Raw genomic sequence first — 13,236 nt, forward strand, 5'->3', positions numbered from 1 at the left:
ACTCCTGCCTGGGATAGGCCCTCCTCTTTCCAGGCTAGGGAGAGGTCCACTTCCTACATTCTGACCACCCCTTCTCTACCCCCTAACGCCCCCGACCCACTTCAAGGCAGCCTTGCAGCTGCCAATTTATCTCCAGTCTCCCTCCCTCCGCCAGAGATCTGGTCCTGCATTAACAACCTCCCCTGGAGGCGGGCCACGGCGGCTCAGCAGGCAGAGTTCTCACCTGCCATGCTGGAGACCTGAGTTCTTCTCTTGCGGGTGCCTGCCCATGCGAAACAAACAAACCAGCCAAAAAACCTCCCCCGGTTTTCCTTCCCCCCATCTTTGGCCCGGCGCCCTCTCCGGCCTCACGACCCGCCCCCGGCGCCCCTCTCCTTTCCCACGCCTCCACGGCAGCTCGGCTGGAGGGAGCGCCCCGAGCCTGGCATCGGCCGCCCACGGCCGGCCTGGAGGATCGGCCCAGCTGGCAACCCCCGCCGCCCGGGCCTGCCCGCCGGCGCCGCTCGGTCTGCGGAGGCTTTGGGCCGGTCTAGACGCGGCCGCGCCGCCCTCCCTCTGCTGGTTGCAGGCGGAGCCGGAAGCGGCGGCGACCCGCGGGTCCCGGGGTGGGGCCGGGGCGCGTGGGGGCCAGAGGTCCGCGGGACTGGACGGGCCGGCCGGCGCCGTCGCACGCCCCCGCCAGGCCTCCCGGGCCCGGAACCCCCTCCGCGCGGCTGGGAAGGCGCAGATGCGCGCGGGAAGCGGGTTCGGGGCGCAGACCCTCGGGGCCGCGCGCCGCGCCTCGTGCCCTGCAAGCCCAGGAGGGGCCCCTCCAAGTCAGAGCCTTTGCACCGAGAAGCGGCCTCGTGTTGGCCGCCCCTCCTGGCCCGGGAGCCCCGGGCCTGGCGAGGCGTGTCGGGGCAGGGGGATGGGCGGGGGGTGGGGGGTGGGGGGCCCGCTGGCCGCGCCCTCGTTGCCCGAACCGTGCCCACCCGCCCTGAGCCCGCGGCGGCGCTTCACTGGGTCCCGGGAAGCGGGCCGGGCTCCCGGCAGAAGAGCCCAGATGCTGCGGCGGCAGCACCGTCTCCGGCATCTCCGTGTACTGTACTTTGTAAAGTGATTTGATTCAGAGCACTCATTCTTTAATTAAACTTCATTTGGCTGCCATCTGTCTGGCTTCAAAATGGCTTCGTGTTTTGCAACTCTAAATGAGAATTGTTACTGGATTTGTAAACACGTCCAAAAAAAAAAAAAATCACAAAAACACTTTCAGAAGTAATAAATGAGGGATGCGGCTTTAGTGTTAGGGCCTGCATCTTAAACGCTCTAATTGCCGGGGAATGTATTCTGGTGGGAGCATAATCATTTTATATACAAATCTTTGTATAAAAATCTGGTATCAATGAAAAGATCAAGATTATAGAAAATGCTGGAATTATATCTGACTGAAAACAGTAATAAAGCAATCATCAGGGCTGGGGCGAAGCTGGGGCGGAGGCAGGAGGTGAGGGAGGGGCTGGCGAGCTCTCCCCAGCACCTGCTCCCCTGCAGCCGGCTCTCTCAGCACCCAGGGGCTCCCCTTAAGGCTGAGGAGGGTGAGCTAAGGGTCTCCCAATAGGGGCCTGGCGAGACCACTCTGCAACACGTGTTTTTTTTCATAGCTTTTTTTTTTTGTATGGTGGGGGGGTCACAGTTCATTCTTTTTCCATGTGAGTATTCCCTTATTGCAGCATCATTTGCTGAATTTTTATTTGGTTTTTCATGTGTTTGTTTGGGAAGTGCATGAGCTAGGAATCGTACCTGGATCTCCGCATGGCAGGAGAGAATTCTACCACTGAACTACCCTTGCACCCCTGAAATCTTTTTTAAAGGAAGCAAAGCTTCGTTGGCGGTGATCCAACAACCCCCAGGTGCAGGGTCTCCCATTCCCATTGGCCCAGGCAGAGAAGAGGAGAAAAGATGCAGAAGGATGGTAGACACCTTCTTTTTAAGTTTTAGTATAGTAAAAATACATATATATATATATCACAAAATTTCCCATTTGTTTTAGCCATTAAGTGTACAATTCAATGTATTAATTACACTCACAGTGCTGTGCTCCCATCACCTCAGTCCGTTACCAAAACTTTTTCATCACCCCAAACAGAAACTCTGTACCTGTTAAGCAATGACTCTCCATTCCCCACCCCAGCCCACCTCACCTCTGGTAACCTGTAATCTACTTTCTGTCTCCATAAATTTAACTTTTTCTTAGATATTTTCATATAAGGGGAATGTTGCAATATAGTCCTTCTGTGTCTGGCTTATTGCACTCAGCATGATATTGCCAAGGTTTGTCCATGTTGTAATACATATCAGAACTTCATTTCTTTTTTTTTTTTTAACTTTTTTATTAATTAAAAAAAATTAACAAACAAAACATTAAGATAACATTCCATTCTACATATACAATCAGTAATTCTTAATATCATCACATAGTTGCATATTCATCATTTCTTAGAACATTTGCATCGATTTAGAAAAAGAAATAAAATGATAACAGAGAAAAAAAAGATTATACATACCATACAGAACTTCATTCCTTTTTATCAGCTGAATAATATTCCACTGCAAAGAGAGACCACATTTTGTTCATCCGTTCATCTGTTGATGGACACTGGGATGGGTTCCACCCTTTCGACTATTGTGAATAATCCTGCTATGAACACTGGGGAACCAGTTTCTGTGTGAGTCGTGATTTCAATTATTTTATGTATGTATGTATGTATGTATTAAATATAACACCATACAAACACAAACGTTCTTACCGTATAATCATTCCATTCTTTTTTTTCCTACCAGTAACATTTTTTCTTTTTTTTTTAATTTTTTATTAATTAAAAAAAATTACAAGAAACAAACATTCCCAACTCATACACTCAGCAATTCACAATATCATCACATAGTTGCATACTCATCATCATGATCATTTCCCAGAACATTAGCGTCAATTCAGAAAAAGAAATAAAAAGACAACAGAAAAATATAACAAACAGAAAAAAAAAAGTTTTACAGGCCATACCCCTTACTGATCCCTTTCATTGATCACTAGCATTTCAAACTAAATCTATTTTAACATTTTCCCCCTATTATTTATTTTTATTCCATATGTTCCTCTAATCTGTTGAAAAGGTAGATAAAAGGAGTATCAGACACAAGGTTTTCACAATCACACAGTCACATTGTGAAAGCTATATCATTATACAATCATCATCAAGAAACATGGCTACTGGAACACAGCTCTACATTTTCAGGCGGTTCCCTCCAGCCTCTCCATTACATCTTGGATAACAAGGTGATATCTACTTAATGCATAAGAATAACCTCCAGGATAACCTCTCGACTCTGTTTGGAATCTCTCAGCCATTGACACTTTGTCTCATTTCACTCTTCCCCCTTTTGGTAGAGAAGGTTTTCTCAATCCCTTGATGCTGGATCTCAGCTCATTCTAGAGTTTTTCTCAATCCCTTGATCCTGAATCTCAGCTCATTCTGGGATTTCTGTCCCACGCTGCCAGGAAGCTCCACACCCCTGGTAGTCATGTCCACGTAGACAGGGGGAGGGTGGTGAGTCTGCTTGCTGTGTTGGCTGGAGAGAGAGGCCACATCTGAGCAACAAAAGAGGCTCTCTTGGGGCTGACTTTTAGGCTTAATTTTAAGTAGGCTTGACCTATCCCCTGTGGGGTTAAGTTTCATACGAACAAAACCCAAGACTGGGGGCTCAGCCTATAGCTTTGGTTGCCCACACTGCTTGTGGGAATATCAAGAATTCAACTTGGGAAAGTTGAGTTTTCCCCCGTTCTCACCATTCCCTGAAGGGGACTTTGCAAATACTTTCCACTCACTGATCAAATCACTCTGGGATTCATCAGGGCATCACCTGGACAAACCAACAAAATCTCACATCCTATACAAAGTTCCATGTACTTAAGGTGTTCAATCAACAATCTACATAAGTTATATTAGGAAATGCACTAGTCGAAGTATAGATTTGTACCAAATAAACTTTTTTGCTTTAGTCTCACACATCAGTTGAAATTTTTAAATATTAAGTACCATCTATTTTCAGCACACTGTAGTAATGACATTCTTTTGTTCTTCCTCATGCAAAAACATTTTTTAAATTTCTACATTTAGTCACTATCATTACACACTCTAGGCATTCCTAGATTACACTATCTCAATCTTTATCGTATCTTTCTTTGTGATTTCATTTATGCCCCAGCCCTCCTCCCTCTATCATTCTCATATGCAGCTTCATTCAGTGTTTTAACATAATTGTATTACGGTTAGGTAATATTGTGCTGTCCATTTCTGAGTTTTTATATTCAGTCCTGTTGCACAATCTGTATCCCTTCAGCTCCAATTACCCAATATCTTACCCTCTTTCTATCTCCTGATGGTCTCTGTTACCAAGGAAATATTCCAAGTTTATTCACTAATGTCAGCTCATATCAGTGAGACCATACAGTATTTGTCCTTTTGTTTCTGGCTAATCACACTCAACATAATGTCCTTAAGGTCCATTCATGTTGTTACATACTTCATAACTTTATTCTGTCTTATAGCTGCATAATATTCCATCTTATGTAAATGTCACAGTTTGTTTAGCCAACTGTCTGTTGATGGACATTTTGGCTGTTTCCATCTCTTGGTAATTGTTAATAATGCTGCTATAAACATTGGTGTGTAAATGTCCATTTTTGTCCTTGGCCTCGTGTCCTTTGAGGAGAGACAGCATATAGATGGGTCCTGTTTTTTAATCCATTCTGCCAGACTATGTCTTTTGATTGGAGAGTTTAGTCCATTAACATTCAGTGTTATTACTGCATGGGTAGTACTTTCTTCTACTATTTTGCCTCCTGGATTTTATACGTCATATCTAATTTTCCTTCTTTTTACCTTTACTCATAGTCTTCCTTTCTACACTCTTCTCCACACCTCTCTCTTCTGTCTTCGTATCTGTCTCTAGTGTTCCCTTTAGTATTTCTTGCAGAGCTGGTCTCTTGGTCACAAATTCTCTCAGCGATTTTTTGTCTGAAAAGGTTTTAATTTCTCCCCCATTTTTGAAGGACAATTTTGCTGGATATAGAATTCTTGGTTGGCAGTTTTTCTCTTTTAATAATTTAAATGTATTATCCCACTGTCTTCTCGCCTCCATGGTTTCTGCTGAGAGATCTGCGCATAGTCTTATTGGGCTTCCCTTGTATGTGATGGATTGCTTTTCTCTTGCTGCTTTCAAGATCCTCTCTTTCTCTTTGACCTCTGACATTCTGATTAGTAAATGTCTTGGAGTATGTCTATTTGGATCTATTCTCTTTGGGGTACACTGCACTTCTTGGATCTGTAATTTTAAGTCTTTCATAAGAGTTGGGAAATTTTCAGTGATAATTTCCTCCATTAGTTTTTCTCCTCCTTTTCCCTTCTCTTCTCCTTCTGGGACACCCACAACACGTATATTCGTGCGCTTCATATTGTCTTTCAATTCCCTGAGTCCCTGCTCATATTTTTCCATTTTTTTCCCTATGGTTTCTGTTTCTTGTCGGATTTCAGATGTTCCGTCCTCCAGTTCAGAAATCCTATGTTCTGTCTCTCGAAATCTACCATTGTAGGTTTCCATTGTTTTTTTCATCTCTTCTACTGTGTCTTTCATTCCCATAAGTTCTGTGATTTGTTTTTTCAGACTTCCAGTTTCTTCTTTTTGTTCTTTCCTTGCCTTCTTTATATCCTCCCTCACTTCACTGATTTGGTTTTTGGTGAGGTTTTCCATGTCTGTTCGTACATTCTGAATTGTTTCAGCTCCTGTATGTCATTTGAATTGTTGGTTTGTTCCTTTGACTGGGCCATATCTTCAATTTTCCTAGTGTGATTTGTTATTTTTTGCTGGCACCTAGGCATTTAATTACCTTAATTAGTTTATTCTGGAGATTGCTTTCACTTCTTTTATCTAGGGTTTTCTTGCTGGATGAATTTGTTGTCTATCTGTTCTTTGACATTCCCTTCAGTTTTATCTGGACCTTTAGCTTAAGTTTTGTTTAACAGAGGAGAATTTTTCAGTTCTTATTTTCTTTTTTCTTGCCCTGCTTGTGTGGTGCCTTTCCCTCCCACACACTTAGGAGGGTCTACTTAGATATTATAGACCCCAGCCAGATTTTCCCAGACCAAACTGGCCTCCTATCAGGAGGAAAGAGTCACCTGCGTTGGTTTTCCCTGAGGGTGAGACCCAGCAGGTGGAAAAACTTTCCTGTGAAGTCTCTGGACTCTGTTTTTCTTATCCTGCCCAGTACGTGGCGCTTGTCTGACTGCAGGTCCCACCAGCATAAGATGATGTGGTACCTTTAACTTTGGCAGACTCCCCCTGCTGGGGGCGTGGTGGAGACAGAGGAGAGGTTGTAGGCTGGTTTTAATGGCTTCAAATTACCAAGCCCTGGTGTCTGAATTCCTTGATGGAGGGATTCCACCTGGGTGGGGCTTCACCCCTCCCCTGGGGAAGGCACAAGCTCCAGATAAGCCCCCCAAAGAGCTCACTTCTGCCTATGCCTGGGGCAGTTGCAGCCTGAAAAGTCCTGCCACTGTATCCAGAGGCAGTCAAGCCTTTGTAGATACACAGCCACAAAAACCTCTGTTTCCTTCTTTTTTTTTTTTTCCGTTTTTCTGTCAGTCCTGCCCCCTTGGCGCCGGGGCAAAAATGAGCAACCTCCGCTTTGATCAGGTTCACCTAAGCTGGGGGCCTATTTTTAGTAGTCAGAATTTGTTAATTAGTTTCACAATTGGCGTTTGATTGTTCCCAGTCCCTGCTGCTGGTAAAGTCCTTTCCTTTCCCCTCTGGGAAGCGGCCTGGGGGGAGGGGCGCTGGCCACCGCAGCTTTGGGAACTCACGGTTCTGGGGGGTGCCCGCAGCTAGTCCAGCTGGTCTAGACTGGGGTACGCTGTGTGTCCGGTCACTATCATGGCTCGGGGAGCTGTTCTGTACTGTTTCTGGTTATTTAGTAGTTGTTCTGGAGGACGAACTTAAATGTGCACGTTGTTAAGCCGCCCTCTTGACCTGGAAGTCTATATCTTTTTCTTTTTTTATTAATTTTTAAATTAAAAAATATATATAACAACAAACAAACACAAACATTCTTAACTTATGATCATTCCATTCTATATATATAATCAGTAATTCACAATATCATCACATAGTTGCATATTCATAATCATAATCATTTCTTAGAATATCTGCATTAATTCAGAAAAAGAAAGAAAAAGAAAACAGAAAAAAATTCATACATGCCATACTCCGTACCCCTCCCCTTCATTGATACTAACATTTCAATCTAAATTTATTTTGACATTTGTTCCCCTATTATTTATTTTTATTCCATATGTTTTACTCGTCTGTTGATAAGGTAATAAAAGTAGCATCAGACACAAGGTTTTCACAATCACACAGTCACATTGTGAAAGCTATATCATTTTACAATCATCTTCAAGAAAATGGCTACTGGAACACAGCTTTGCATTTTCAGGCAGTTCCCTCCAGCCTCTTCATTACACCTTAACTAAAAAGGTGATATCTATTTAATGCATAAGAATATCCTCCAGGATAACCTCTCGACTCTGTTTGGAATCTCTCAGTCATTGACTTTATTTTGTCTCATTTTGCTCTTCCTGCTTTTGGTCGAGAAGGTTCTCTCAATCCCTTGATGCTGAGTCTCAGCTCATTCTAGGATTTCTGTCCCACGTTGCCAGGAAGGTCCACACCCCTGGGAGTCATGTCCCATGTAGCAAGGGGGAGGGCAGTGAGTTTGCTTGTCGTGTTGGCTGAGAGACAGAGGCCACATCTGAGCATAAAAGAGGTTTTCTGGGGGTGACTCTTAGGCCTAATTTTGAAGAGGCTTCGTCTATCCTTTGTGGGTTAAGTTTCATATGAACAAACCCGAAGATTGGGGGCTCAGCCTATTGCTTTGGTTGTCCACACTGCTTGTGAGAATATCAAGAATTCTCCACTTGGGGAAGTTGAATTTTCCCCCTTTCTCGCCATTCCCCCGAATACTTTTTTTTACTCACTGTTTATGATTTTAATTCTTTAGGGTAGCGCCTCTTCTAAGGCATCCATTTAAGTGGCTCAATGGAAGCTGAATACTCCTTAGGAGAATAATATCAACAATGATTTTTTCAGTGGGGAAACTGAGTATCGGGGGAAAGGGACTCGATCCAAGTTTGAGCACACAGAGGTGGGAAAGTAGGCGGAAGCTGAGGCACAAATGAAATCAAGACCCAGCAGCCTACAGGGCCCTGTGTGGTTTGGTCCCTGCCAGCTGCCTGTCCCAGCTCTTCTCGGTACCACCGTGCTGCCACAAGGGTTCGGGATCCTCTTTCACTTCCTCAAACCGGCCACAGGCTGAACCACCCTCTTCTCCTTCCCAGCTCCGTGTGGCAGCTCCTTCCTGTCCTTTACATTGAAATGTCACCTGCTCCAAGAACGCTTTCCAGACGACCAGTCTAAAGAACGTACTGCCACCTTGTCATTTTGCAATTTCATCCTTTTCTCTTTTTTCATCATTTTATTCCTCTCATTTGTAATAACTTTGTTTTGGGATAATTCTTTTCTGGCTGTCTCCCCTGCTACAGCATATGGAAGGTACCGTGTCCCTCTTGTTTACCATTATGTCCTAACACCTGCCACAGAACCTGGGACTTAAGAAGTACTCAATAGATATAAGCCAAATGGATGAATAAATAAACTGCTCTGTGCAAAGCTTAGAAAATGAGCGATCCCTTGCTCTCTAAGATCTCCTTCCACGATGACGCCAGACATCTGACATTACCCCACCTCCAGAACCCACCCATGGGAGCACCATGCCTGGTGTCTCTGTGTGTCATTCCAACATTAAAGCTCGCTTTACAGGGGAAAGGGGGGTGTTTGGGAATTTAAAAATTGGTGAATTCCTTGATATTCTCACAAGCAGTGTGGACAACCAAAGCTATAGGCTGAGCCCCCTATATGAAACTTAATTTAAAAAAATTAACAACAAACAAACAAACCATTAAGATATCATTCCATTCTACATATATAATCAGTAATTCTCAATATCATCACATAGTTGCATATTCATCACTTCTTAGAACATTTGCATCGATTTAGAAAAAGAAATAAAAAGACAACAGAAAAAGAAATAAAGTGATAACGGAGAAAAAAAAGATTATACATACCATACCCCTTACCCCTCACTTTCATTTATCACAAGCATTACAAACTAAATTTATTTTACCATTTGTTCCCCCTATGATTTATTTTTATTCCATATGTTCTACTCGTCTGTTGACAAGGTAAATAAAAGGAGCATCAGATACAAGGTTTTCACAATCACACAGTCACATTGTGAAAGCTATATCATTGTTCAGTCATCCTCAAGAAACATGGCTACTGGAACACAGCTCTACATTTTCAGGCAGTTCCCTCCAGCCTCTCCATTACATCTTAACTAACAAGGTGATATCTACTTAATGCGTAAGAATAACCTCCAGGACAACCTCTCAACTCTGTTTGGGATCTCTCAGTCATTGACACTCAGTCTCATTTCACTCTTCCCCCTTTTGGTCGAGAAGGTTTTCTCAATCCATTCATGCTGAGTCTCAGCTCATTCTAGAGTTTTTCTGAATTCCTTGATGCTGAGTCTCGGCTCATTCTAGGATTTCTGTCCCACAATGCCAGGAAGGTCCACACCCCTGGGAGTCATGTCCCACGTAGACAGGGGGAGGGTGGTGAGTTTGCTTGTTGTATTGGCTGGAGACAGAGGCCACATCTGAGCAACAAAAGAGGCTCTCTTGGGGGTGACTCTTAGGCCTAAATTTTAAGTAGACTTGACCTATCCTGTGTGGGGTTAAGTTTCATATGAACAAACCCCAAGACTGGGGGCTCAGCCTATAGCTTTGGTTGTCCACACTGCTTGTGAGAATATCAAGAATTCAACTTAGGGAAGTTGCATTTCTCCCCACTCTCACCATTCCCCAAAGGGGGCTTTGCAAATATTTTTCCACTCACAGAACGAATCACTCTGGGATTCATCGGCGCATCAGATGCCAGTTTCTTAATATCCATGAGCTAAGCATTGTGCTCTCATTGAGGATTGTAATACCTCTAACACTTGTGTGTGTGTGTGTGTGTGTGTGTGTGTGTGTGTGTGTGTGTGCACGCGCATTTGGTCCTTCCAGCCACGGAAGGCTGATGGCCTTTTCTTATGGATTGAGTGGAATCTCTGGTCTGAGCAGACCTGAACTAATTGGCACCCATTTATTTTTTCTCTGCAAATGTACCTCTATCATTCTCTGTCGAACATGGGGAAGACTGGAAAAGGGGCTCCCCACCAACTGCACATTGCCTCCCCCTTGTCAGAGCCTCCCCGGCAATGCCTTGGGCCAAGAGGGGGACCCATGTGCGGACAGGCCTAGTGGCCTGCGTTTTTTGAATCAGGAGAAACTGGTTTTGAATCCTGGCCTCGTATTTATTTTTTCCAGTTATGTAACCCTGAATACAGCCCTTTATTGTTTTGAACCTCAGATTCGTCATCTGGAATATGAAGAAATAATACTTACTTTGTAGGGTTGTAAAGCTTGACAGTGCCCAAAAAAGATCTTTTTGATGGCTGTGATGTAGACGTTGAGAATAGAGTATTTTTCACTGTTCTCTGCAGCAGTGTAGACAAGGCAGTGATTTTGTAATGTCCAGCAGCAGCAGTCTCCTACCTCTTCCTGCCTGGGTCCTGCCTGTTAGGTGGGCTGTTTTAAGGGACGCTGATGTTGATTATAGGATGTGGGGAGTTCAAACACGTGGCAAGAAACAAAGCAAACATTTTCTTTCTTTTCTTTTTTTTTTTGTTGCATCTATGGCGGGGGTCACATTTCATTCTTTTTCCATGTGCGTATCCCCTTATTGTAGCACCATTTGTTGAACTTTTCCTTTATGGCTTGGTTTTTCATTTGTTTGTTTTTGCTTGCTTGCTTGTTTGTGTGGGAAGCGCATGGGCCAGGATTTGAACCCGGGTCTCCCACATGGCAGGCAAGAATTCTACCACTGAACTACCCTTGCACCCTACCACCCCAAGCTTTTGCTTTTTAAAAAACATCTTAATTGAAATGTATTTCACATTACAAAGAATTCACCATTTTCCCCCCCATTATTTATTTTTATTCCATATGTTCTACTCATCTGTCGACAAGGTAGATAAAAGGAGCATCAGACACAAGGTTTTCACAATCACAAAGTCACATTGTGACTGTGAAATGAAAGCTATATCATTATACAATCATCATCAAGAAACATGGCTACTGGAACACAGCTCTACGTTTTCAGGCAGTTCCCTCCAGCCTCTCAATTACATCTTGGATAACAAGGTGATATCTACTTATTGCATAAGAATAACCTCCAGGATAACTTCTCTACTCTGCTTGGAATCTCTCAGCCTTTGACACTTTGTCTCATTTCACTCTTCCCCCTTTAGGTTGAGAAGGTTTTCTCAATCCCTTGATGTTAATTCTCAGCTCATTCTAGAGTTTTTCTCAATCCCTTGATGCTGAATCTCAGCTCATTCTAGGATTTCTGTCCCACGTTGCCAGGAAGTTCCACACCCCTGGGAGTCATGTCCCATGTAGACAGGGGGAGGGTGGTGAGTTTGCTTGCTGGGTTGGCTGGAGAGAGAGGCCACATCTGAGCAACAAAAGAGGTTCTCTTGTGGGTAACTCTTAGGCCTAATTTTAAGAAGGCTTGACCTATCCTTCGTGGGGTTAAGTTTCATATTTAATTAATAAATTAAAAAAAAGAAACTGGCATCTGAAAAAGAAAATGAAGTAGTGAAGAGACATCCTCACTTCAGTTGCATATGTGCCCCATGCCTGCTTCAGCCAACTCTGCGGTCTCTGCTGACCCAGGAGTAAATCCTCACTCTGGCATCTGAGGCCCAGCCCCACTCACTCACCCCCTCTGCATCTCCTGGGGTACCTTGGGCTCCAGCCAAGCCGTACCCCCTCACTGTCCTCAGAGCATTCTAGGACCTCCCACCCCTCCAGGCCTCTGCCCAGGCCTTTTGCCTGTCTGGCTCTACCCCTTTCCTTTGCCTGACAAATTTTTCAAACTTCTGCACCTGCTTTATGAGCTCGCTGATGGGTCATCTGCTCTCACAGCTTCCCCGAGCCACCGTGGAGCTATGTGTAGACGGCATTCACAGTAGCAGTCAGTCCAGCGCTGGCTTGACCAAGCAACAGGACGCCAAAACGTGGCAAGATGACACAGGAACGTAACCTTTGCAAGCTCTTATAGCACTTAAAACGTGTTATTATCCCCTGAAAAATAACATATCGCACACAGTCTGAAAACACAAGTTCCTGATATGTCCTAAATAAGCCCCTACAAAAACAATGTCATTCTCCTCTCCATAGCCTTTCAGACTTCATACTATGAAGTCTTGGAGATACCTGACTTCCTTAGTCAGGAAATCTGTCCTACCCCTGACTTTTTTTTTTTAATGAATGAGGCAATTTATTAAAACAACATCATCTTTCCTGTTTCGGTTTGTTTTGTTTTTAATTGGCAGCTGTCCCTTGTCCAGCTATTCTGTCCACATCTCTCTGTCCCTGTGGTTCCCATTTTTCCATCGTTTTCTGCCCCTCCAGGGCTTGGAGGACCTGGAATGCCAAGCTCCTGAAGCCTTGACTGAAGCGGGTGGGCCTGGTGCCACAGGGCTGACATCCCCTGGGCATCTTGGTTACGACCCCGAGGGACAGGTGCCACGCTGTGGAAGCAGCTCGAATGTAGAGCCAGTCCCCATCCGAGGGAGAAAGCTTTTTATGCTGGGCCAGCTTGACTGTGTCTACCCATTCCGGAACTCTCAGCTTCCCAGGCTTTTGGAGGAAGGCTTCCAGAGCTCTGATGAACTCCTGCTGGTTCATGTATGAGCTCATATAAGAGAAACCATGTGTGTTAGTTAGATTCAGCTGTCAACTTGGCCAGGTGAGCATACCTAGTCTTTTTGCTGCGGACATGGCCCAATGGTACGTGAACCTCATCTGCTGCTAATTACATCTGCAGTCTGCTAGGAGGTGTGTCTGCTACAATGAGTGACATTTGACTTAATTGGCTGGTGCTTAAATGAGGGATCGCAACGTAGCACAGCTAAGCAGCTCGGTATTCCTCATCTCAGCACTTGCAGCTCAGCCCAGGCCTTTGGAGATGCAGAAA

The 13,236-nt window shown here is 44.4% G+C and overlaps 1 pseudogene; it reads right to left on the minus strand.

The window, feature by feature from the left end:
• Window positions 1-12,581: 12,581 nt before the first annotated feature.
• On the minus strand, window positions 12,582-12,947 carry LOC143666489 (small ribosomal subunit protein eS19 pseudogene; annotated as a pseudogene).
• Between the last annotated feature and the right edge of the window lie 289 nt (window positions 12,948-13,236).

Source organism: Tamandua tetradactyla, chromosome 23 (assembly GCF_023851605.1).
Source record: "Tamandua tetradactyla isolate mTamTet1 chromosome 23, mTamTet1.pri, whole genome shotgun sequence".
NCBI lineage: Eukaryota > Metazoa > Chordata > Mammalia > Pilosa > Myrmecophagidae > Tamandua > Tamandua tetradactyla.